Here is a 27,612-nt window from a genome sequence, read left to right as displayed (position 1 = left end):
CCTGCCAAATTCTCTAAAACGATGTTGGCTTATGGTAGAGAAATTAACATTAAATTCTCTGGCAACAGTTCTGGTGGACATTCTTGCATTCAAATTGCACACTCCCTCAACTCTGACATTCTGTTGTGTGACAACTTCACATTTTAGTGGCCTTTTATTGTCCCTGAAATAAGCTTTTTCTGCATATAGAAAATGTCTGGGATCTTTTATTTCAGCTCATATTTTGGTTCAGTGTAGAAGCACCTGGACACAGACATTTATAAGAACTGTTTCCCCTGAATCGAGAACATAGAAAGTATCTCCAAATGCAGCTTAGTTGAAAAATATATTTTTTTATTTTTTTTATTTTTATAGGTACACCTGTAATGGCCATTTAATGGACATCATACGTCTGGTTATATCACATTATCTGGCTTACAAACTAGCAACTGTAATGTGATCGCTGTAGGACCAAAACAGCAGAGAGGTTTAGCTTCGCGGATATCCCAATACTGCAATTTAATTCTAACTTTACCTTTTAAAGGAAGCCACATACATGATTTTATGAAAGCAATGCATTAAGGTTTTTTGTAATTTAATAAAAATTACCTCAGATTTCATGTGTTCTTTATCTGGTTACATTTGACTGTTGCTTATTTTTCTTATATTTTGCCTATTGTATAGTTAATGGTATTCCAATGGACACATGCTTCACTGGGACATTAGAATCACAGTCCTTTTCCAGGCTGGTAGTTAATTTCTCTCACCTGGTGAACCAGGTCTAAACCAGTCCCTGATTAAATAGGTGTTTCAGCCCTCCAGGACCAGAGTTTCCAAGCTATGCAGTAGAGCGTTTCCTGTCGGAGAGGTCCAGTGGTTTTGACCCCCAGGGGCCTGTCATGCCAAGCCAGAGAGGAGGGGGAGGAGAGAGGATGAAAGTGAGAGAGGGAGGATGAAAGTGAGAGGGAGGGAGAGGTGGGAAGAGAGTGGAAGACTGAGAAACAGAAAGACAGCAGTGCAAATGTACTTGGACTAGAGTATTTCAACAACTCTTCTTTTCCAACTTGTTAGGCAATCATATGTACCTACAGGGGAAGAATGGCCAGCCACACAGGAGGGTGATGTTTACTAAGGAGGAGAAGGAGGCCGTGCTGACCGAGATGCATGCTGGCCATTTTGGAGTGAAGCACATGATTGCCAAAATCAACCTACTTTCTTCTGACGGGGAATTGTCGAGGAGGTGAACAGCTGGGCAAGTGAAATAACCTTTTGTTTATCAATCACATTCTATTATATCTGAAATTATGATGATTTCAATTAATATATCAGAGAGCACACAATGTTTCAATTTGTCACTTTTTGCTTAAAGGTCAGTACCCTGTCTAGCCTGCCAGAAGTTTGAGAGGGTGACTTACGGGTAAGAATAAAGTAATCTTCTCTCTAACACTTTAAATGTTAGGGGTGGGATTCATTGGACCACTTTAAATGTTAGGGGTGGGACTCATTGGACCACTTTAAATGTTAGGGGTGGGCCTCATTGGACCACTTTAAATGTTAGGGGTGGGCCTCATTGGACCACTTTAAATGTTAGGGGTGGGCCTCATTGGACCACTTTAAATGTTAGGGGTGGGCCTCATTGGACCACTTTAAATGTTAGGGGTGGACCTCATTGGACCACTTTAAATGTTAGGGGTGGACCTCATTGGACCACTTTAAATGTTAGGGGTGGACCTCATTGGACCACTTTAAATGTTAGGGGTGGACCTCATTGGACCACTTTAAATGTTAGGGTGCTTGGAACCAATAATAGATTTTAGTTTTGTATGATTCCTCTCAAGGACTAGACTGGCGTGGCCACCTCCAGGCGATGATGGACATCTTCAACACCCACGGTTATCTTGCGTGACCGAGTTCATGAACACTGGAACAAGGTACGGATGTTATAAGTTATATTCTGTCACCAATGGGTTTTTTAAATACATTTTTTACAATTTGTTTTTGTTTTTCCATGGTACATAATCAGACATATTTCAATGTCTTACATTGTCAATAGATATCACTTTCCTACACCCTTCTCCAGGTTTGGTGAATGGACCAACCAGACTCTCAAGACTGCCATGAGCAAGTCCATTGACTGGTACCAAGAAGGTAATTCTCTATGAACACAACAGCAGCATCCAGGCCTCTACCGAGTACAGATGGGAACTGCAGCTGTTGACTGAGGTGAACAATGCAATTGTATATACAATTATTGCATTTACTGTAGTCTTTCAAATGTGTGATTGACTTAGTGTTGTTGTTTGTCTATTGCTATTTTTGTATAACGTACTTTCAGATCACTGAAACCCCACCTGATGTGGTGGAAGTTGTGGAACCAGATCAGAACGCCTTCGAGGACCACCTTCAGGCACGGACTGAGAAGGATGCAGAGGTTTTTGACTAGGTAAAAATGATTTGGTTGACATTTGAGAATGCAAGAAATCAATTTACCTCTCCAAATGACTGTAGGACCATCGACTGTCCAAGCCCCCAGGAGGTATCCCATCCACCAGAACCAGTGAGTTCGGATCAGTCTGATTTTATGAGTTGGAGGGGGACCAGCTTGAGGTAGGCTATACCTTCTAAAAGTGTTGAAATGTACATATCTCCCATTTATAACACTGCACTAATAACACTGCATGCTTGTGGTTGAATATATATATATATATGTATTTATTGTAGGTCCTTGCATACAACAATGAATATTCCATCACATTTTCTCACAGTAAAGTGTAACCTGTGTGTTTGCTTGTTTACATCTTCTACCCTGTTCCCTTTTAACTCTGCACCTGTTCTCCAGGACCTAGGGGTTCTGCCAAACACCCAGATGTAGATCCACCTGATGTCCATTACCAACCACCCTCCAACTTTTCATTACATCATCTACAGCCACTGTTATTGTCATGTTGTTATTATCTGCTAAGAAAATGTTCTTGTTCTATCATACATAATATGTGAGATACACAGATTAACTAAATACACTAGCACTGCAGACACTCGGAACAAAGAGAGCCGCAGTGCCTGGACTTTGCAGTCTCCTTCAAGTTCCCCTTCCGAGACTGGCTGCCTGTTGAGAACAAGTGACAGGCAGCAACCAACTCCTCAAAATTCCACACACCAGAATTCAGTATTTTAATCTGATTGCCATGTGAGTGTACAAAAACATTTGAAAATAATGACACACCTGTACCAAAAAATATCAAAGTTTATGTATTACAATCTTAAATATTGCCAGGTTGGTTTTCACAGCTGTTTCACAAGGTGTTCATTATTGTCAGTTGTATCCTTTGATGCTCTTTATTTGTTCCACATGATTCATGGTTGTGTCCTAGGACCTACAATAGATACATATATATTCAACCACAAGGGTGTACTAATGAGCTATGATAATTCCTTTTATCATAAGAAGACTACTGAAATTCTATTATTTCAGTGTAGATAAGGGAAGGGCAGGTTAAAACAAAAACATGACAGCCAGACAAGCCAGTGTATGAATCAAACGGATTTGCATATGATTGGAGTGGAAATTAGTTGACTTCGTGATCTGTAAGGTAAGTAACTTTAATGTGTCAAGCAGATTGCAGTGTTTAAGACATGGATTTCATGTTGTAATGTTAACAAGGTACCCAGGAGTAGTTTGAAGTAATATTTTCATTTTGTTAGCTAAATAAAGCTTGTTAAAACAGCGAAATTGTCGCGGAAATCAGCCTTGTTTGCATAGCGATGATGAAAAGAATGTTGTTTAGGTTGCAATGATCTCCAAAATTCTAATCATTAGGTCGTCACACCATTGATATAGCAACAGACGCTAATAGTTTATCGAATCCAATTGTGATGCAGAGGGGGACACTTTTGGCCGGAACATTATTTGGAATGACAGGCCCCCAGGTTTGTCTTCCCTCTGAGGCCAGCTACAGCTCACAGCACAGAGCTGGGAATACAGCATTGGCTGGTTGCTAGATCAGTAAAGGCATCCGTCTCCATTATAATCAGCAAGGAAAAGTGTTTGTTTAGACACACCTACCACTTACCCTTACCCTCAGCAAACTTAACATGTGTAAATATCTGTATGAACATAAGATTCAACAACTGAGACATAAACTGAACACGTTCCACAGACATGTGACTAACAGAATAGGAATAATGTGTCCCTGAACAAAGGGGGGGTCAAAATCAAAAGTAACAGTCAGTATCTGGTGTGGCCACCAAAAAAGAAAATCTGACCCCTAGCGTCAAGAAGGTAGTACTGCATTGCATCTCCTCTTTATGGACTGCACCAGATTTGCCAGTTCTTGCTGTGAGATGTTACCCCACTCTTCCACCAAGGCACCAGCAAGTTCCCGGACATTTCTTGGGGAATGGCCCTAGCCCTCACCCTCTGATCCAACAGGTCCCAGACGTGCTCAATGGGATTGAGATCCGGGCTCTTCGCTGGCCATGGCAGAACACTGACATTCCTGTCTTGCAGGAAATCACGCACAGAAGGAGCAGTATGGCTGGTGGCATTGTCATGCTGGAGGGTCATGTCAGGATGAGCCTGCAGGAAGGGTACCACATGAGGGAGGAGGAAGTCTTCCCTGTAACGCACAGCGTTGAGATTGCCAGCAATGACAACAAGCTCAGTCCGATGATGCTGTGACACATTGTCCCAGACCATAACGGACCCTCCACCTCCAAATCAATCCTGCTCCAGAGTACAGGCCTCGGTGTAACGCTCATTCCTTCGACGATAAACGCGAATCCGTCTATCACCCCTGGTGAGACAAAACCATGAATTGTCAGTGAAGAACACTTTTTGCCAGTCCTGTCTGGTCCAGCGACGGTAGGTCTGTGCCCATAGGTGATGTTGTTGCCGGTGATGTCTGGTGAGGACCTGCCTTACAACAGGCCTACAAGCCCTCAGTCCAGCCTCTCTCAGCCTATTGCGGAGGATCTGAGCACTGATGGAGGGATTGTGTGTTCCTGGTGTAACTCGGGCAGTTGTTGTTGCCATCCTGTACCTGTCTGGCAGGTGTGATGTTCGGATGTACCGATCCTGTGCAAGTGTTGTTACACGTGGTCTGCCACTGTGAGGACGATCAGCTGTCCGTCCTGTCTCCCTGTAGCTCTGTCTTAGGCGTCTCACAGTACGGACATTGCAATTTATTGACCTGGTCACATCTGCAGTCTTCATGCCTCCTTGCAGCATGCCTAAGGCACGTTAACGCAGATGAGCAGGGCCTCTCTGCATCTTTTGGTGTTTTTCTGAGTCAGTAGAAAGGCCTCTTTATTGTCCTAAGTTGTCATAACTGTGACCTTAATTACCTACTGTCTGTAAGCTGTTAGTGTCTTAACGACCGTTCCACAGGTGCATGTTCATTAATTGTTTATGGTTCATTGAACAAGCATGGGAAACAGTGTTTAAACCCTTTACAATGAAGATCTGTGAAGTTATTTGGATTTTTACGAATTATCTTTGAAAGACAGGGTCCTGAAAAATGTTTCTTTTTTTTCCTGAGTTTATTATTACACCTCATGATTGACAGGTTCTTAACAGGGCTGTTAGAAAACATAGTCTGCACTATTTGTTCATTTCAAGAGTGTTTTTTTAACGTTAAACTGCTTGTCTACTGCTGATTGTTTCCTGGAGAGAGAGGGTGCAACCTTTGGTGTGTCTTTGAACTGTCTTCGTTAGGGCTGTCTTTGATGTAGCTGCTGTCAGAGTGCCGGTGGATGGATGCTGCGTGTATATTAGCATTAATTACGACAACTCTAACCTGGAGACTCCTCTCCCTCTCTCTGGCTGTCTGTCTGTCGGTTCCTTCTGTGGACTCCCACCTGCTCCCAGGTCTCAACGGTTAAGTGGTTTACAGAGCGGGGGGGATGCCTGTCACATCCGGAGCTATGATCTTATAAGAACCCCCCCCTTCCTCCCCGGTGTTGCTGGATCAGATCTGCATAATGGGGGTGAAGTGAACGAGCTCAGTTAGTGACATACCTACCTGTTTAACCTCAATTATCTGCCAAACAGCCAGGGATCAGGTCACTGAACTTTGAGCTCTCTGAAAGGGAGCATGTATGCTTACTAAACAGTCAAACTAAAGCAAGTCTCTACTCGACAGTAACACACTGTACATGCTTATGAGAAGACGGGCTCTGCACATCCCTTATTTATGGAGCGCTGTGTCAAGATGCAACCACAGCTGTCCAGGGCTTCTGTAATGGTTCTTGTGCTGCTGCTAAAGGGCTTCTACAGTCTTAGTGGTGAGTGTTTAAAGAGAGACTCGAGATCCCTTCTATAGACACTTACTAGATTTAAAGTGATTGCCATGACTGTGAATGAATGGCAGACACTCTGTGCTTCTCCATCTCCTGTAGGGTTTAACAGCTTAATCTTAAGCAATGAATGAGTGCTGCTGCTTCTTGATTAAGCTTTGCATGGCACATTTGAATAATACAACTTGAGATGATAAAAAATTATACTTAGAATTGTCTATTGTTAAAAGATCCACTGCAACTTCATGTGAATTGATTTTGTCACTCATCTAAATGTATTATTCCAAAATCATAATTCTAAGTCTACCAGTCAGTAACTGTAGTTTATGCGAAGTTGTCAGAAAATGCTAACATACGGGTTTCAGGGATACAGTATTTTATACCTAACTTCGGTTTCCCCTAAAAAACGAAAGTGGAAACTCTTTCTACTACTGCTACTTTATGTTGGTAGATGTCAGATGCATCACCTTCAAAAAATTCTGACTGGCCTACTATTTCAGGGATTCACCAGAGGGCAGTCTTGCCATGCAATAGACAGGGGATCCCAGGCAGGACTCCTCATCAGTGTTGGGGAAGCTACTTTGATAATATAGCTACCAATTACTTCACACTGGAAGAAGTTAAGGATATAGCTTAAGAAAAATATAGTTTACTTAAAGTTACTTTAAAAAGGTAGTGCACTACATCCAAACTACTTCGTAAAAAAATGCATATCTAAAGCTGAAGTGTCATTGACAACAAATTACACTCTGGAGTCAGATGTTAACAGAATGTGTAATTTGACCTATTAAACACAAAAACTATGTTTCAAGTGAGAATTAGGCATGTCTTATGCATAGTAGGAAAATAAGTAAGAAAGTTATTGCATACTTCACCCATATTTAATATTTTTGCCACAAGAAAGTAGTGTGTAGTTACAGTGGGTATAGAAAGTCCCCACCCCCTTTCAAAATGTTGCTTTTACAGCCTGAAATAAAAACATAAAACTTGACTTTTTCCAGCTTTATTTACACATAGTAACCCACAAAATTCTGGCTTCCGCCTGCGATCAATTGTAGTGACTTCGATTAGTTCAAAATAAAAGCAGTTGTTCACAGAGGACTCCACTGCTTAGTAGTGCAATTCAAAGCAAAGAATCCACTATGGGAGGAATGGTACTTTCAAAGGATCTACGAGATAAAGTTGTGGAAAGGCACAAGTCGGGATGGATATAAAAAGATTTCAAAGGCTTTGTCCCTCGGAGCACAGTTAAGACCATTATAAAGAAGTGGAAAGCGTATGGCACCACCCAGACCCTGCATAGATCAGGCCGTCCCTTCAAACTGGATGACCGGGCAAGGAGGAGACGGATCAGAGAGGCTTACAAGAAGCCAATGGCCACTTTGAAGGAGCTTCAGTCTTTTATGGCAAAGACTGGGCAATGTGTGCATGTGACCACAATATCACAAACCCTCCACAAATCTGGCCTCTGTGGGAGGGTGGCAAGAAAAAAACAGTCCTCCAAAAAAAGCCACATCAAGTCTCGTTTGAGCCTCGCCAAAAAACACATTGTAGATTCCGAGGCCAAGTGGCAAAAGGCGCTGTGGTCAGATGAGACCAACATTTTACTTCCTATGTCTAGCAAAAACCCAATTATTTTTCCACCCAAAGAACTTCATGTCTACAGTAAAGCACGGCGGTGGCAGCATCCTGTTGTGGGGGTGTTTCTCTTCAGCAGGGACTGGAACACTTGTCAGGATAGAAGGGAAAATGGACAGTGCAAAATACAGACAGATTCTTGAGAACCTACAGCCCTCAGCCAGGAAGTTGAAAATGGGACGATGGTTCACGTTTCAACATGACAATGACCCAAAGCACATCGCCAAAGCAACCATACAGTGGCTGAAGGACAAGAAGGTGAATGTCCTTGAGTGGCCTAGTCAGAGCCCCGACCTAAATCCCATCGAGAATCTGTGGAATGAGCGGTCACCATGGAATTTGCCTGAGCTTGAACAATTCTGCAAGGAAGAATGGGGCAAATATGGCACAGTCTAGGTGTACAAAGTTAGTAGAATCGCATTCAAAGAGACTCACGGCTGTAATTCAAGCAAAAGGTGGTTTCACCAAGTATTGACTCAAGCAAAAGGGGTGTTCACTTATCCAAATAGGGTATTTTACTGTTTTAATTGTAATTCATTTTTAGAGTTTTAGATTTTTTCCCCCACTCTGATATTGTGGGTTACTGTCTGTAAATAAAGCTGGGAAAAGTCCTATTTTATGTGTTTTCATTTCAGGCTCTAAGGCAACAAAAGGTGAACATTTTGAAAGGGGGTGGTGACTTTCTTACCCACTGTAACTACACCACTACATGGCAAAAAGTAATGAACTACTGAAAACACTATCACGATTTGAATTTTAGTTAAACTACCACCAAGCTACTGCAAAATGTAATTAAATTACTAGTTGAACTAAACTCAGCAAAAAAAGAAACATCCCTTTTTCAGGACCCTGTCTTTCAAAGATAATTCGTAAAAATCCAAATAACTAAACAGATCTTCATTGTAAAGGGTTTAAACACTGTTTCCCATGCTTGTTCAATGAACCATAAACAATTAATGAACATGCACCTGTGGAACAGTCGCTAAGACACTAACAGCAATTAAGGTCACAGTTATGAAAACTTAGGACACTAAAGAGGCCTTTCTACTGACTCAGAAAAACACCAAAAGAAAGATGCCCAGAGTCACTGCTCATCTGCGTTAACGTGCCTTAGGCATGCTGCAAAGAGGCATGAGGACTGCAGATGTGGCCAGGGCAATAAATTGCAATGTCCGTACTGTGAGATGCCTAAGACAGCACTACAGGGAGACAGGACGGACAGCTGACTGCTGACAGCTGACTGCTGACAGAGGCTGGACTGACAGGATTGGCAAAAAGTGCTCTTTACTGACGAGTCGCGGTTTTGTCTCACCAGGGGTGATGGTCGGATTCGCAATTATCGTCGAAGGAATGAGCGTTACACCGAGGCCTGTACTCTGGAGCGGGATCGATTTGGAGGTGGAGGGTCCGTCATGGTCTGGGGCAGTGTGTCACAGCATCATCGGACTGAGCTTGTTGTCATTGCAGGCAATCCCAACGCTGTGCGTTACAGGGAAGACTTCCTCCTCCCTCATGTGGTACCCTTCCTGCAGGCTCGTCCTGACATGACCCTCCAGCATGACAATGCCACCAGCCATACTGCTCGTTCTGTGCGTGATTTCCTGCAAGACAGGAATGTCAGTGTTCTGCCATGGCCAGCGAAGAGCCCAGATCTCAATCCCATTGAGCATGTCTGGGACCTGTTGGATCGGAGGGTGAGGGCTAGGGCCATTCCCCTCAGAAATGTCTGGGAACTTGCAGGTGCCTTGGTGGAAGAGTGGGGTAACATCTCACAGCAAGAACTGGCAAATCTGGTGCAGTCCATGAGGAGGAGATGCACTGCAGTACTTAATGCAGCTGGTGGCCACACCAGATACTGACTGTTACTTTTGATTTTGACCCCCCCTTTGTTCAGGGACACATTATTCCTATTCTGTTAGTCACATGTCTGTGGAACGTGTTCAGTTTATGTCTCAGTTGTTGAATCTTGTCATATTCATACAAATATTTACACATGTTAAGTTTGCTGAAAATAAATGCAGTTGACAGTGAAAGGATGTTTCTTTTTTTGCTGAGTTTACGTGTTGTTTACTACTCCCCAACACTGATTGTCATCCACCATAGCCCCTCAGAGAGGCAGAGGTTCTGTCCCAAATTGCACCCTATATATACTGAACAAAAATATAACACAACATGAAAAGTATTGATCCCATTGTCAATGAGCTGAAATAAAAGGGGCTGAGGAGTATTTATTTCTGTAATTAAGCCCTTTTGTGGAGAAAAATTCATTCTGATTGGGTGGACCTGACTTCCAAGTAGGTAGGCATATGTCCTCCCAGGCCCACCCGCGGCTGGGCCCCTGCCCTGTCATGTGAAATCCATAGATTAGTCAAATTAATTTATTTCAATTGACTGATTTCTTTCTATGAACTGTAACTCAGTAAAATCTTTGAAATTGTTGTTTGTTGCGTTTATATTTTTGTTCAGTATAGTACACTATTTTTGACCAGGGAATAGAGGGGCGCCATTTGGGACGCTAACAGTATATAAGCTGATCTGGAGTCAGAGAGATTCTCAAACAGCTGCCTCAGACTTCAGAGCATGATGTACCTCTAGATGCTAATGAGTGGAATACAACAATGTTCTTTCAGAACAAAATGTCCCAAGCTGTGAGTGCGGCGCCATGTAGCCCAAGACATCAATTACTCTGCAGTCTGGCTTTTACAAAGTACTGTACTGACCCCCAGAATATGTCAGCTCAGATGGTTTATCCCTAAGAGGCTGTGAGGTTGACATCTCTTTTTAAAACCTGGGGCATTAATGAGGGGTCATGTTAGTAGTTTGCATTCCTGCAATTAGCATTCCTGCAACATTATTTTCTTGAAATATAATTTGATGTAACTTTTTTGATTCACTTTTTTCACCTAATAGCAGGAACAACACTATCTAAATCAAATCAAACTTTATTTGTCACATGGACCGAAAAGTGTAGACCTTACCGTGAAATGCTTACTTACAGTACAAGCCCTTAACCAACAGTGCAGTTCAAGAAGAGTTAAGAAAATATTTACCAAATAAACTAAAGTAAAAAATAATAAAAAGTAACAATAATGAGGCTATAAACAGGGGGTACCGGTACCGAGTCAGTGTGCAGGGGTACAGGTTAGTCCAGGTAATTTGTACATGAAGGTAGGGGTGAAGTGACTATGCATAGATGATAAACAGCGAGTAGCAGCAGTGTACAAAACAAATGGAGGGGGAGGTCATTTAAGTTACAAACAACACACAAAAAACTAACAAAATAGCACAGTTGGTTAGGAGCATGTAAAACGTCAGCCATCCTCTGCGGCACCATCTCAGAACCTGGTAATATCAGGAAATAGGATGGGACATAAACCTAACAACTTCAATTACTTTTTTAAATCTCCCGCTTTGGGCTGGATATGTCAATGTGTAGTTCATATGCTTAATCTTTGAGCAGAACTACTGTCTTACCTCAATTAGCTACGAAATCCCTAGTTTGAAAGCGACAGTTTTTCTGTAAGCTGCGCTGTGTCATTTTTGCTACATTTTCCCCCATTAGGCCAGCCCCCTAGCAATTAGAGTTCTAGCCAATGAGCTTCAGTCCATCGCCATTTTAGTGGCAGCTAGCAAGATGCGCACACAGCAGAGTGAGAGGGCAATGACATGGTGCAGATATCTGCACATATGTGACGTAGTACGCAATTTTTGGGATCACTTTTGGCTCGTGAGAGCTACTTTCAGAACTACTGCCTATTTTCAACAAAATAATGTTGCAGGAATGCTAATCTTATGTTTCTAACTACAGAAAAGATTTCAGAACAATCTGAGATGGTGGGTGTCATGGCTTTCTGAAATGCCATGGAACAACCATGCTATTTTTTAACACCTTTCACTCAAACCACACATCTCTCATACTTTTCTTTTCCACTCCACAAACATCCATTTTCACTGCAATGCAGAGAAAGCGGGAGGGAGAGAACATAAAACATCTACGAGCTGAGTCATTAGCTACCTCGCCATTAGATCTGTCAGTGTCATACAGTTTGTGGGTTAGTAATTATTTGCTCATTTGGTGCAGACAGACATTGAATTAGTCAGTTATATGTGTGGTAAATGACTGCCCAGCCACAGTGAGTGAGGAGTGAGTGGGAAGGGAGTCTTCAATAACACTGCATGTCAATGAAATTCAAGCTGTATGATATTTTACTGCAGGAGTGTGCTGCCTCCTCCTCTCTGTTCTCCACAGCAATCAGCAGGTTAACCAGGAAACAGCCTCTTAATGACATCCAAATACACACATAATCACATTCAGGCTTTGATTTGTACTATTGACATCTGTTGTTGCAATTTCCATGTGGATCTTATCATATGTCCAACTGATGCCAACTTTTCACATGGTACATTGACTATATTACAAGTGTGATCAGTGTGAATAGAGATAGATAGTGATCTTTCCTAACAACATCACTGAGAATTCCTTAGACCATCCATCCTAGCCATGTAACAATCAGTTGATCTTGGGCACAGCGGCACAGCACGGTCAATGCCAAGATATGACGTTCCACAGCAGGCATGTCCAATGTTTTGTTTTGTGGGTTGGATTGTGCATTTATTGGATTTGTGTATTTAATTATTTTTCTATCATTTTTCTCTCTGCACTGTACACAGTAAGTAAGCGTTTCACTGTTAGTTTACACCTGTTGTTTACGAAGCATATGACAAGTACAATTTGATTTGGATCAAATGGATGTGTTGAGAGCCCTCTCATCTCATAGACAATTAGGAAATTACTGGGGTTGTTACATTAGAGCCGTTTGGACATATTTGAATAAAAGACAGAGCTCGATGTACAGTACGTGTGTGTAAATATATGAAATATGAATGAAATATTAGGTACGTACCTTTATGATTTATATTTACCTGATTGAGATATATTCCTTTGTTATTAGTGTAACTTAGTTTTTGCCCCCCCCCCCCCCACTTGCCCATTCATTGTACTGTGGGAAGTGTGTTAGATATAAGAAGAATAAACCTTTATGTTGCACCATATCCCTGGATCTCATTGAATGTTTTTGCTGTTTGGGAACTTCGAATGTGGACTGTATATATCCGAAACAACCCCGCTTCAGGCATGGGCATGTTGACAAAAGCCCCCACAAGCAGGTTGTAATTTAGAGGCTCACAGTTTAAGATCATGCTTTGTGGTTCCTGTTTGCTATATTAAAAACAAGCTGTAGTCTAAATCATGCTGTCATTGCACTGGCTGGCACTACTCCCCTTACCATGGTGATTTACAGCAGTTTCACAATCAATTAGCATAATGTCTCCTGTCATAAAGACTTAGTTTAGATGTAATTTATTTCCGAGTGAATATAAAGAAACAGTCTCACTGCATGACATGTCTCTAGGCAGGTTAGTGAAATTGAAGCTTTATTCAGGTTTTGGCTGAGGGAAAATGGAACCATATGTTGTTCCAGGCAACATTCTGGAAACTGATGTTGATTCGTTTTTTTACCACCTTTTATGGCAATAATGGAAAAGTGAATACTTTGGCATGCAATATTCAGTTTACAGCATAGCAAGGCCCGTGTATTACAGTAAAGTAAACAGTATCTGTAGGTGTTGGTCTAATGTAGACTTTTTCACCACGTACCAACTTTCAGAAGTTACAAACCAAGGTACTGGAACATCCAGGTTTTATAATGCTACTGCAGTATTCACTGGGGAGGTATTTTCAGTGGTTTGCTTGATACACTAATTCAGGTACACAGTACCTCAAGCATCTACAATGTACTCTTCCCACAGGGAGGCTATTTGTTTCGATTTACTTGATGGCAACATAAGCGAGGCCCTTAAGAGCCAGCAGAAATAGCACTTCCGCTTGTTCTAAGAGTCAATGTGGTCACCAAATCATCCTTTCACCAAACGGCTCTCACAGCTTGCAGAAGAAAGCTGTACAATGGGATTCAACACCTACATGGTGACACAGTACATGTACTGTATACTGCTGAATCAACTGCAAGGCCAACCATCTGAAATGTTTAGGATATTTTACATTTCTTATTTGGTACTAAAAATGTAATTACTTGCATTAATTTCAAAGCATTTCTTGCTTTTATTGGCCAGTCAAAATGCCTTCTGCACTGTGGAAATATTTGACCAGTCTAGAATGTTTAGTTTTAAGGGGTGACAGAGTGGTGACATTGACATTAGGCCAATTTGACCAATTATGAGGCTTGGCATAATCCTGACGTCCCTGCAGTTGGAAGACTGGCATGGTGACATGAGCTGGTAAACCAGACAGTAGCATGCAGTTATAGCAGTCACCTCAATGTCAAGGGCCTTTTCAATTAGAGTCAGGCAAATGTCAGACAGGTCATATTGTAGCTCAGAGTAGCATCTCCATTGTCAGTTACAGAGATTCATTGTGCTAGCTGCCCCTGTATGTCTGCATGTGCAGAATGGCAAGTGTTTAGACAGTCGAGGCAGAGCCTAAGTCTGGTGTGGCAGGTGGGCCATTTGGTTTGGCAACAGCCAAATCTGTGTGTTTCCAGTAGGTGGTTTGGTACACCATTGTTCCTCATCATCTCCCTGAGACCAGTAGAGGTGTGTGCCCACATTGGACTGTCACAGTCTGTCACCTAGGAACCTGGGCGATGCTCGCTGCTGTGGGGAATATCCTTCTTTTATCATATCACTGGTACTACTGAGCTAACCCTGAGATGTGGCTGTAAACTCCTATGGCGATACCAGGGTTAATACTGAGCATGATGGAATGCATCTCTCTGAAGGGTGTGGATACTGGATAGGGCAGTTATGGTGGACTTCTCTTCTCCACTCAAATTCTCTCAAGGCTAACATGTATCAGAAAGCACTGTTCTGCTTGATCAGAGAACAAGACTAGACAGACTGAGACTGTCACTCTCCACAGATCTTCTCTCCCCCCACCAGTCTTTGTAACCTTGACTGCTAGAAGCTGAGGGAATTGATTACATGCAGCATAAGTACTTTGTAGGGTTTGAATGTATTTTTCACGATGTGTTGCCAGGAACAAAGGGACACCATCAAAGAGCTTTTATATCATCCTCCAAAACTTTTAATTGAAACCCTCTGAGGAGAGAGACTGAGTGTTGGAAATGAACGGATCGGGAAGTAATTGGCAGCGTGTCAGCAGCGTATTTACATTTTGTTATTTTAAAGACGCAATTAATTACAACAGATGAAGAAATCTGTGGAGAGATGAAACATGTTGCACTTGTTCACTTATCCCCCCATCCTCGTCTCCCTCCTTCCTCTCCTTTCAACACTCCTTCGGCGTTGTGAGCGGGTGTATTCAGGCTTGCCAATTAGCATTCAGCCTAAAAAAAGATCCAGTGCTCCACTGTTTCAGCAGGTAAAGGCCTGAGATTTAAATTGGCTGGGAAGAAATGTGAGAAGTGCCATAACAGGCAGACGGCTAGGTCCTACTAGTTCACATGCTCATTTCCATGTTGGTGCTCTAAGCTTCAAATAAATTAAAGCATTATTTTTTAAGGGTTTAAAACTCAGAGAGAACACAGTGTAAATCGAATCAAATTAGTTGCCTTTATCTCCCAAATAAGTACTTTTTCTCTGAAACGTTTGCACTGCACAAACTTTTGAATGTTACTGGTCAAATAATGTATACATTAAAATCTAAACCGATAACTTCATGTTTCACCCTGAAGTCATCTTACTGCTTCCTCAAGACATGATGGCTAATGGGAGTTGCCCTTCAGAGCCCTGAAGTAACCAATAAGATCCATAACCATGTATTATATTCACGTATTGTATTGGGGGAATGTGATTTCGTTGTACAGTTGTATTTGTATTATGTGGAGGTGAGGATCCATAGGATGATGAGGGGACTTTTTAGACATTGCCACCCTCTTCCCCCTCCAGCAACCAAAAACAGAGTGGCAGATTCTAGAGTTGCTGTGGAGAAACTTTGAAAAGAAACGGTAACATATGCTTTTGTACTGGAAATGCATTAGTCATAAGAGAAGGCAAAAGGAAGATGGGCCCTGACTGAAGTTTAGGAATAACAACTTTAATGCCCCATATTTCCACCCCAGTGACTATGGAAAAGTTGGGAGAATAAAGAGAAAGTTTGATGGCGGAACATAAAAAAGAATCATGTAAAATACCTAGGGAGCTCTTCTTTCTCTGCTTGTGTTTTTGTGTAAAGGACCAAAGAGGGTATTTTAAAAACCTTGTATGATTGATGTTACCAGAGGTAACCGAAGGCATTTACAATCAACTTGGTAACCCAAATTCATGGAAAGGGGTTGCGCATTTATTTATGATAAGGACTTTTTGTACCTTTGAATGATTTTGAATAGCTGCATGTGTTATGACAGTTGTTATGAATGCCTTATGTATACCCCCTTCAAGTACGGTGTTATTCTATTCTCCTTTAACCCGTTCTCCAGTCTTTGCCATCACCTGGAGAAATAATCCTTTGAACATTTAAATGACAGAGAGAGAAGCAAAGCTGGATAAACACTGACTAAATTAAGAGATTGATGGGTCAATTTGGGTCCCAGATCATCCACATTGTTGGTGGAGGCATTCACATTGATTATGTTCACCATGGACAGCGTCCAAAACAGTCTCTGAAATGAACACGTTGTTTGGAGCGTTTCCCATTAGTTTCCCCATCCTAGCCCAACAGACAGATGGCTCCCAATGCTGGAGAGATCCATATTAATAGCATGATTACAATGCATTACATTAAGGTGTCGTCATTAACGCAGTGATTTTAAAAAGCTATTATGGTTTTTGATTATCATCAGCCAGTGGGGCTTTAGAAAATCAAAATGGCAGATTGATTTCCTATTTCCTCAGTGAAGATGCTGCTCGGTGTTTTGAATAGATCTCCTCAACTGACTAACACTTAATGAGCTGAAATAGCATTAGCATAATGTTTTGAGGATTGAAGGGTGGAAAATGGCTCCAAGGAGAAGACTAAAAAGTAAATATGGTTAGGCTCATGAATGCATTTCTATGTTACAGATGGAGCTGGAGTCCTACATGGAGGTGATGTGAGGGCTTCCAGCCCCAGGTCGGCTCAAACTGTCCCATTGGCAGCCTGCATCCATCTGGCTGGTGTGGTTAGATCCAGACCCGCCTCTACCTTTGGAGCTGTCTGCACTGTATGGAGCATGGCCAAGCATTGGATTCACAGGTACATACATTTGAATAATGACATTGCTGATAAAGGGTACTAACGTTACATATTACATTTGTGCTAAAGTAGTTATATTATTAGGATTTAAAACTCCTTGTCCTACTAGATTATAGCGCTCTTCCAAAATCTCTAACACTAGCAACAACAGAGTGACCCACAAACGGAGCATGAGGATTTGAATTCAGCCTTCACCAAAATTCAAAAGGCACTCGCACATCTGAGCCATCTGTTGCAGGTGCATGGTAACAGTAGAATAAGAAGAGAACAAGAAGAGACCGCACACTGCTCTTGATAGTATCACTGCTCTTTAATAAGCTTTATGTATCGGCCTCAAGGCCTTTGTCAGAGCTTTTGAGCCTTCACCCCAATGTAATTCCATAAGTAGGAGGATAAAAGGATAAGAGATGAATAAGGATATTAAGTAAATGTAAGATATTTTGTTGCTGTGTTAGACCTGGTGTTGGTTTAAAAACCCAGCTGAGGGGCATAGCCCACTTCCTAATGAAGAGAATCAGCTTCTCTGTGTGTGAGAATCTGATCCCAGCTTTGATGTGGTTGGTTATTATCTCAGATGTGAAATCCTCTCTTCCAAACACTGTTGAACCGGGTGGGCGTGCTCAGCTGTGAAATTGTATCTTTTCTATACCCACTCCCTCCCTCCGTCCCCCTCTACCCCTCTCCTCTGACAGTGAGGTAAACTGCTCTCCCCTCGTAAAAAAAAGACATATACTGCTGTCGAGACGAAGCTATTGCATTCCCTCCCTTCCACCACTCCTATCACAAACTATGAAACACCCGAGGTGCGTCAAAACCACAACCGCTTCAAACTGCCGGACACAGTGTCAATGGGTGATGTTTTCACCTTTACAAGTGGATGGGTTGATCTTGCATGTGCTCATGGGAAATGAAGTCTTGAGCATAGGTGGTGAATTGATCAGATAATCCATCCATTACTTTCAATGGACATTGATAGATATTGTTTATATGGAGTCCCTCCATCATGGAGGATGTATTCTGGCCATATTAACAGAATGAGGTGTGACGCCTATACTCTGTTCATTCTGGAGGCCATTTGGTGGTTTCCTATCTTGACGACAACAATGTCCTACTTTCTATGTGTAATCCACCAAGAGGCCCAGCAGATTGCCCACACACCCTCACAATGCTGCCAGCAGGGCAGAGAGGCAGTATGTCTGACCTGCAGCACTCTGGCTCTGTGGCTCAGAGACTGTTATGTGCTGGTGAACAATGACATACCAGCCTAGTGCAGCTTCAACTATGGCTGAACAACCATGGGCATTGGCTTTACAATGCTTGTGTTCTAGCTAGTAATTCAATATTTATAACAAGCATACATAGTTATATTCCTTGGTGAAGAGACACAGATTACCAATGTCTATATGGCCAATAGCTACTGCTACTAAAATGATAGTGAAAGTGAGTAATTTTTCTGCAGAGGATTTCATTTTCTGTTGTGCGTGCTGTAATTTAGTGAAATAAAATTAAACACTCATCAAATTAGAGATGGAATATAATGAAAAATAATGCATTTATCGAAAGCAGGTGTTTATTTTCTGAAACCCAATTAAACACTTATGAAGAGAAAGGGACGACAAGATATTCTGCACGTGCTGTTTGTGTCCTGTAATACCAGTGGGGTGTATTTCATAGTCTACTCACATAACCATAACAGGTAGCTTGGATGAAAGGTGCCCAGAGGTGCCCATAGTAAACTGCCTGCTCCTCAGTCCCAGTTGCTAATATATGCATATTATTATTCGTATTGGATAGAAAACACTCTGAAGTTTCTAAAACTGTTTGAATGATGTCTGTGAGTATAACAGAACTCATATGGCAGGCAAAAACCTGAGAAAAAATCCAAACAGGAAGTGGGAATTCTGAGGTTGGTCGATTTTCAACCAAGACCCTATTGAATACACAGTGGGATATGGATGAGTTTGGACTTCCTACGGCTTCCACTAGATGTCAACAGTCTGTAGAACCTTGTCTGATGCCTCTACTGTGAAGTGGGGCCGAAGGAGACAGGAATTAGTCAGGTCTGCCATGACCTGACCATGCTCTGACCATGCGCGTTCACTTGAGAGGGAGCTCTGTTCCATCGCACATCTGAAGTCAATGTAATTCTCCGGTTGGAACGTTACTGAAGATTTATGTTAAAAACATTCTAAAGATTGATTCAATACATCGTTTGACATGTTTCTACTGACTGTTACGGAACTTTTTGACATTTCGTCAGCTTTTAGTGAACACGCTTTCTGACTTTGGATTTGTTTACCAAACACGCTAACAAAAATAGCTATTTGGACATAAATGATGGACATTACCGAACAAAACGAACATTTCTTGTGGAAGTGGGATTCCTGGGAGTGCATTCCGACGAAGATCAGCAAAGGTAAGTGAAGATTTATAATGCTTTTTATGAGTTTTGTTGACTGCACAATTTGGCGGGTAACTGTATGGCTTCCTTTTGTGGCTGAACGCTGTTCTCAGATTATTGAATATTGTGCTTTTGCCGTAAAGCTTTTTGAAATCTGACACAGCGGTTGCATTAAGAACAAGTGTATCTTTAATTCTATGTAAAACATGTGTCTTTCATCAAAGTTTATGATGAGTATTTATGTTATTTGACGTGGCTCTCTGCAATTTCTCCGGATATTTTGGAGGCATTTCTGAACATGGCGCCAATGTAAACTGAGGTTTCTGGATATAAATATGAGCTTTATCGAACAAAACATATATGTATTGTGTAACATGAAGTCCTATGAGTGTCATCTGATGAAGATCATCAAAGGTTAGTGATTAATTTTATCTCTATTTCTGCTTTTTTGTGACTCCTGTCTTTGGCTGGAAAAATGACTGTGTTTTTCTGTGATTTTACAGTGACCTAACATAATCGTTTGTGGTGCTTTCGCTGTAAAGCCTATTTGAAATCGGACACTTTGGTGGGATTAACAACAAGATTACCTTTAAAATGGTATAAGATATATGTATGTTTGAGGAATTTTAATTATGAGATTTCTGTTGTTTGAATTTGGCGCCCTGCACTTTCACTGGCTGTTGTCATATCATCCCGTTAACGGGATTGCAGCCATAAGAAGTTTTAAGACTTGTTCATTGATTTTCTTTTTCCAGACACGCTCTCTCTCAAACTATATCATTTCATTTTGGAGAGAGTCAGGTTACGAGAGCCACCCCACTGGGCACAAACTTGTTCAATCACGTTGATTCAACATCATGTACATTTGTCAATGTATTGTGATGTTGAATCTATGTTTGAAAACACATTTGGATTTGAAACACATTTGGATCTGCAAAAAGTCATCAACCAGTTTTCATATAATTTCAACCACTGTTACAAACATTGGAATTAGGGTAAAACGTCAACTTAAATACAATGGCTAAACCTGACTAACAGGTTGTTACATCAATCTAATTTCAACGTAATCATCAAAACTATGTATACGTTGAAACCTGTCTCCTACCCTTCATCTCCACTGATTGAAGTGGATTCAACAAGTGACATCAATAAAGGATTCTAGCTTTCACCTGAATTCACCTGGTCAGACTATGACATAGAATAGAGCTGGTGTTCATAATGTTCTGTATACTCAGTGTATTTTGAATATTGGATGAAAAACAGATGTTGATTAAACAGTGAGAATATGCGAAAATGTCAACATCTAAAATATGATGAAAATGCGACGTGGATCTGATGTTGCATGTTCACGTATTTACAACACCACATGACATGAATTGTGTTGCAATTTCCACTTAGATTCTACGTGAGATTTTCGTAACCATTCTACGTGACATCAATAAGGGGTCATAGCTTTCACCTGGATAGTCTGTCATGGAAAGAGAAGGTTTTCTTAATGTTTTGTATACTCAAGGTATATCTCCTTTGTGAGATCTGTGACCTTTTAAACGACAGTGGCCCGAGACCAGTTTATTTAAAAAAAAAAAAAAAAAAAAAAGGTTTTATTTAACCTTTATTTAACTAGGCAAGTCAGTTAAGAACAAATTCTTATTTACAATGATGGCCTACCCCGGGCCAAACCGGACGACGCTAAACCAATTGTGTGCCGCTCTATGGGACTCCCAATCACGGCCGGATGTGATTCAGCATGGATTCGAACCAGGGACTGTAGTGTTGCCTCTTGCACTGAGATGCAGTGCCTTAGACTGCTGCGTCACTTGGGAGCCCGCAGTTAAGAAATTCGACTTCAACCTGAACGAGACAGAGGAAAATTTACTAAAGATGGAAGAGCAGCTAATTGAGAATGATTTTTGAAAATAAATGGTGAGAAATTAATGTTTAATCGGTATGAGTTGAATGACATTATATTGCCATGTAGTCCTGGATAGAAAAATCCTGCACATATGTAATGCATTAGTCCTTTTGTAAAATTACAGATATCTCAGATCTCAAAACTGGGGGGGAAAGACATCCCGGACCAGGTCAAGAGAGCAATGCACCGGTAAACTACACTGTTACCATATTTGTTTAACTTTTAAATTAGATCATGGTGTGTTGCTTGTAAAGTACATACAGTGGGGAGAACAAGTATTTGATACACTGCCGATTTTGCAGGTTTTCCTACTTACAAAGCATGTAGAGGTCTGTAATTTTCATCATAGGTACACTTCAACTGTGAGAAAATCCAGAAAATCACATTGTATGATTTTTAAGTAATTCATTTGCATTTTATTGCATGACATAAGTATTTGATCACCTACCAACCAGTAAGAATTCCGGCTCTCACAGACTTGTTAGTTTTTCTTTAAGAAGCCCTCCTGTTCTCCACTCATTACCTGTATTAACTGCACCTGTTTGAACTCGTTACCTGTATAAAAGACACCTGTCCACACACTCAATCAAACAGACTCTAACCTCTCCACAATGGCCAAGACCAGAGAGCTGTGTAAGGACATCAGGGATAAAATTGTAGACCTGCACAAGGCTGGGATGGGCTACAGGACAATAGGCAAGCAGCTTGGTGAGAAGGCAACAACTGTTGGCGCAATTATTAGAAAATGGAAGAAGTTCAAGATGACGGTCAATCACCCTCGGTCTGGGGCTCCATGCAAGATCTCACCTCGTGGGGCATCAATGATCATGAGGAAGGTGAGGGATCAGCTCAGAACTACACGGCAGGACCTGGTCAATGACCTGAAGAGAGCTGGGACCACAGTCTCAAAGAAAATTATTAGTAACACACTACGCCGTCATGGATTCAAATCCTGCAGCGCACGCAAGGTCCCCCTGCTCAAGCCAGCGCATGTCCAGGCCCGTCTGAAGTTTGCCAATGACCATCTGGATGATCCAGAGGAGGAATGGGAGAAGGTCATGTGGTCTGATGAGACAAAAATAGAGCTTTTTGGTCTAAACTCCACTCGCCGTGTTTGGAGGAAGAAGAAGGATGAGTACAACCCCAAGAACACCATCCCAACCGTGAAGCATGTAGGTGGAAACATCATTCTTTGGGGATGCTTTTCTGCAAAGGGGACAGGACGACTGCACCGTATTGAGGGGAGGATGGATGGGGCCATGTATCGCAAGGTCTTGGCCAACAACCTCCTTCCCTCAGTAAGAGCATTGAAGATGGGTCGTGGCTGGGTCTTCCAGCATGACAACGACCCGAAACACACAGCCAGGGCAACTAAGGAGTGGCTCTGTAAGAAGCATCTCAAGGTCCTGGAGTGGCCTAGCCAGTCTCCAGACCTGAACCCAATAGAAAATATTTGGAGGGAACTGAAAGTCCATATTGCCCAGCGACAGCCCCGAAATCTGAAGGATCTGGAGAAGGTCTGTATGGAGGAGTGAGCCAAAATCCCTGCTGCAGTGTGTGCAAACCTGGTCAAGAACTACAGGAAACGTATGATCTCTGTAATTGCAAACAAAGGTTTCTGTACCAGATATTAAGTTCTGCTTTTCTGATGTATCAAATACTTATGTCATGCAATAAAATGCAAATTAATTACTTAAAAATCATACAATGTGATTTTCTGGATTTTTGTTTTAGATTCCGTCTCTGAGTTGAAGTGTACCTATGATAAAAATTAAGACTTCTACATGCTTTGTAAGTAGGAAAACCTGCTAAATCGGCAGTGTATCAAATACTTGTTCTCCCCACTGTATGTTGTGTTCTATACAGAACCCTGACAAACAGCCTCATGTCAACGATGAATATGAAAGGAAACAAAGGCAAGAGGACCTTTGAGGACTCCAACCTTGCAGCATCATTATATGTACAGTGCAGTCCAAATCATGACATTTGAATACCTTCTCTAGCTAATATTTGTCTTCCCCTTTTACAGCCGGTGTGTCTTTGACGAATCAATGGCTACAGAAGCAAAAATACTACAGGTGATGTCAACCAGCATAAAAATATGCATCTGAACGCAAGGAGGGCAGTGGAAGGGCCAAAGTGGGAGGACGAAAGAGTTCTTAAGAAGTTAAAAGCATCAAAGCCTGTCCCGACAGTGCCTTTTTTTGTTGGTTTATTGTCTATCTGATTTGTGTTTCCAGAAGCCTGTGCCAGAAAGGGTATTTATTTATTGGGCTTGTATCTATTTTGTGGTGCAATACATTTTCCTTTCAACCGTTCCTGACTTTTTACACGGTTTACACCGTGTAAAAAGGTTTACACAATGCTGTTCCAAGTTACTGCTCTAATTGTGTTAAACAGAATGACAATAGCCAACCGTAGTCTAGACCCTGAGTCTGGAAGATACAATTTGCACAATGAGTAGAATTGTATTATACATATTAAATCAAACTTTATTTGTCACATGCGCGGAATACAACATGTGTAGACATTACCGTGAAATGCTTACTTACAAGCCCTTAACCAACAGTGCAGTTCAAGAAGAATAAAATATTTACCAAGTAGACTAAAATAAAAAGTAATAATAAAAAGTAACACAATAAGAATAACAATAACGAGGGGCCACCGGTACCGAGTCAGTATGCAGGGGTACAGGCTAGTTGAATCTATAACGGTAAGGTTGGGGGCGAAGTGACTATGCATAGGTAACAAACAAACAGCGAGTAGCAGCGGTGTACAAAATGGAGAGGGGGGGGTCAATGTAAATTGTCTGGTGGCGATTTTATGAATTGTTCAGCAGTCTTATGGCTTGGGGGTAGAAGCTGTTGAGGAGCCTTTTGGTCCTAGACTTGGCGCTCCGGTATCGCTTGCTGTGCAGTAGCAGAGTAAACAGTCTATAACTTGGGTGACTGGAGTCTCTGACAATTTTATGGGCTTTCCTCTGACACCACCTATTATATAGGTCCTGGATGCCAGGAAGCTTGGCCCCAGTGATGTACTGGGCCGTTCGCACTACCCTCTGTAGCCCCTTATGGTCATATGCAGAGCAGTTGCCATACCAGCCGGTGATGCAACCGGTCAGGATGCTCTCGATGGTGCAGCTTTAGAACCTTTTGAGGATCTGGGGGCCCATGCCAAATCTTTTCAGTCTCCTGAGGGAGAAAAGCTTTTGTTGTGCCTTCTTCACAACTGTCTTGGTGTGTTTGGACCATGATAGATTGTTGGTGATGTGGACACCAAGGAACTTGAAACTCTCGACCCGCTCCACTACAGCCCCGTTGATGTTAATGGGGGCCTGTTCGGCCCGCCTTTTCCTGTAGTCCACGATCAGCTCCTTTGTCTTGCTCACATTGAGGGAGAGGTTGTTGTCCTGGCACCACACTGCCAGGTCTCTGACCTCCTCCCTATAGGCCGTCTCATTGTTGTCGGTGATCAGGCATGTCGTCAGCAAACGTAATGATGGTGTTGGAGTCGTGTTTGGCCACGCAGTCGTGGGTGAACAGGGAATACAGGAGGGAACAAAGTACACACCCCTGAGGGGCCCCAGTGTTAAGGATCAGCGTGGCAGACGTGTTGTTGCCTACTCTTACCACCTGGGGGTGGCCCATCAGGAAGTCCAGGATCCAGTTGCAGAGAGAGGTGTTTAGTCCCAGAGTCCTTAGCTTAGTGATGAGCTCCGTGGACACTATGGTGTTGAACGCTGAGCTGTAGTCAATGAACAGCATTCTCACATAGGTGTTGCTTTTGTCCAGGTGAGAAAGGGCAGTGTGGAGTGCGATTGAGATTGCGTCATCTGTGGATCTGTTGGGGCGGTATGCGAATTCGCGTGGGTCTAGGGTGTTCGGGAGGATGCGGTTGATGTGAGCCATGACCAGCCTTTCAAAGCACTTGGCTACCAACATGAGTACCACGGGGCGGTAATCATTTAGGCAGGTTACCTTGCTTCCTTGGGCACAGGGACTATGGTGGTCTGCTTGAAGCATGTAGGTTTTACAGACTCGGTCAGGGACAGGTTGAAAATGTCAGTGAAGACACTTGCCAGTTGGTCCGTGCTTGCTTTGAGTACACGTCCTGGTAATCCGTCTGGCCCAGCAGCTTTGTGAATGTTGACCTGTTTAAAGGTTTTGTTCACATCGGCTACCGAGAGCATTATCACACAGTCATCCAGATCAGCTGGTGCTCTCGTGCATGCTTCAGTGTTGCTTGCCTTGAAGCAAACATAAAAGGCATTTAGCTCATCTGGTAGGCTCAAGTCACTGGGCAGCATCTGGGTTTCCCTTTGTAATCCGTAATAGTTTTCAAGCCCTGCAACATCTGACGGGCGTCAGAGCTGGTGTAGTAGGATTCAATCTTAATCCTGTATTGACACTGCTTGCTTGATGGTTCATCTGAGGGCATAGCAGGATTTCTTATAAGCGTCGGGAATAGTCTCCCTCTCCTTGAAAGCGGCAGCTCTAGCCTTTTAGCTCGATGCAGATGTTGCCTGTAATCCATGGCTTCTGGTTGGGATATGTACGTACGGTCACTGTGGGGACGACGACATCTATGCACTTATTGATGAAGCCGATGACTGAGGTGGTGTATTCCTCAATGCCATTGGATGAATCCCGGAACATATTCCAGTGTGTGCTAGCAAAACAGTCCTGTAGTGTAGCATCCGCCTCATCTGACCACTTCCGTATTGATCGAGTCACTGGTACTTCCTGCTTTAGTTTTTGCGTGTAAGCAGGAATCAGGAGGATAGAATTATGGTCAGATTTGCCAAATGGAGGGCAAGGGAGAGCTTTGTATGCATCTGTGTGTGGAGTAAAGGTGGTCTAGGATTTGTTTTTCCCTGGTTGCATGTCACATGCTGGTAAAAATTTGGTAAAACTGATTTGTTTGCCTGCATTAAAGTCACCGGCCTCTAGGAGCGCCGCTTCTGGGTGAGCATTTTCTTCTTTGCTTATGGACTTTAATGAGTTTTTTTAAGTGCGATCTTAGTGCCAGCTTCACTTTGTGGTGATAAATAGACGGCTACGAATAATACAGATGAAAACTGTCTTGGTAGATAGTGTGGTCTACAGCTTATCATAAGGTACTCTACCTCAGGCGAGCAATACCTCGAGACTTCTTTAATATTAGACATCGCGCACCAGCTGTTATTGACAAAAGACACACCCCCACCCCTCGTCTTACCATAGGTAGCGTCTCTGTTCTGCCAGTTCATGGAAAATCCCGCTAGCTCTATATTGTCCGTATCTTCGTTTAGCCACATCTCGGTGAAACATAAGATGTTACAGTTTTTAATGTCCTGTTGGTAGGATAATCTTAATCGTAGGTCATCAATTTTATTTTCCAATGATTGCACGTTAGTAAGAAGAATGGAAGGCAATGGGAGTTTACTCGCTAGCCTCCGGATTCTCAGAAGGGTGCCTGATCTGCGGCCTCTTTTCCGGCGTCTTTTCTTCACGCAAAAGGCGTGGATCTGGGCCTGTTCCAGTGAAAGCAGGATATCCTTCTCGTTGGACTCGTTAAAGGAAAAAGTTTATTCCAGTTCGAGGTGAGTAATCGCAGTTCTGATGTCCAGAAGTTATTTTTGGTCATAAGAGACGGTAGCAGCAACATTATGCACACAATAAGTAAAAAATAAGTTACACAAAACGCAAAAAAAAAAAAAAATAGCACAATTGGTTGGGAGAATGTAAAACGTCAGCCATGTTCTTCAGCACCATTAGGGTGCTTTTCAGGTGTAAAACATCAGAAAGGACCTGGGTGATAGTTTGATTTCCTGTTCTTAGCTCAGTCTCTCATTCTTGTTTAATGTAAAGAAGCCTACATCACAAAATGGCAACTACTTCTATATATCTAGTCAACAAACTTCATGAATTGGTGATAATCCCTGTTGAATTCATGGTGTGTTTTGGTCAAATTAGATCACAATGGGTTCTCAACCTCCCTCCAATATTTAAATGTAGTTGATTATTAGTCAAGTATATAGTTTTCAAACTAGATAGTACTGAAATAAAATAACAGTTGGCTGTCTCTTTGAGTGAGTGGTTGAAATGTCATTGATCAACGTCTCGACTAAATATTACCCACATTTCCACATTGAAATGAAGGGATGTGCTCAGTGGGAGAGTTGATTAACAGTGTGTTTGA

General features: G+C 42.1%; 1 long non-coding RNA gene across 1 annotated transcript; it reads left to right on the top strand.

Moving 5' to 3' along the window:
• The first annotated feature begins 1,067 nt into the window (after nt 1–1,067).
• Nucleotides 1,068–3,642, top strand: LOC120044321. The gene is made up of 5 exons (XR_005476544.1): nt 1,068–1,396; nt 1,818–1,910; nt 2,060–2,202; nt 2,315–2,586; nt 2,819–3,642. It is a non-coding gene; the product is annotated as an uncharacterized LOC120044321 (long non-coding RNA).
• Nucleotides 3,643–27,612: the final 23,970 nt, after the last annotated feature.

Source organism: Salvelinus namaycush, chromosome 3, assembly GCF_016432855.1.
Source record: "Salvelinus namaycush isolate Seneca chromosome 3, SaNama_1.0, whole genome shotgun sequence".
Lineage (NCBI taxonomy): Eukaryota > Metazoa > Chordata > Actinopteri > Salmoniformes > Salmonidae > Salvelinus > Salvelinus namaycush.
Note: the sequence above shows the minus strand (reverse complement) of the source record. Positions and strands in the feature narration are given on the sequence as shown.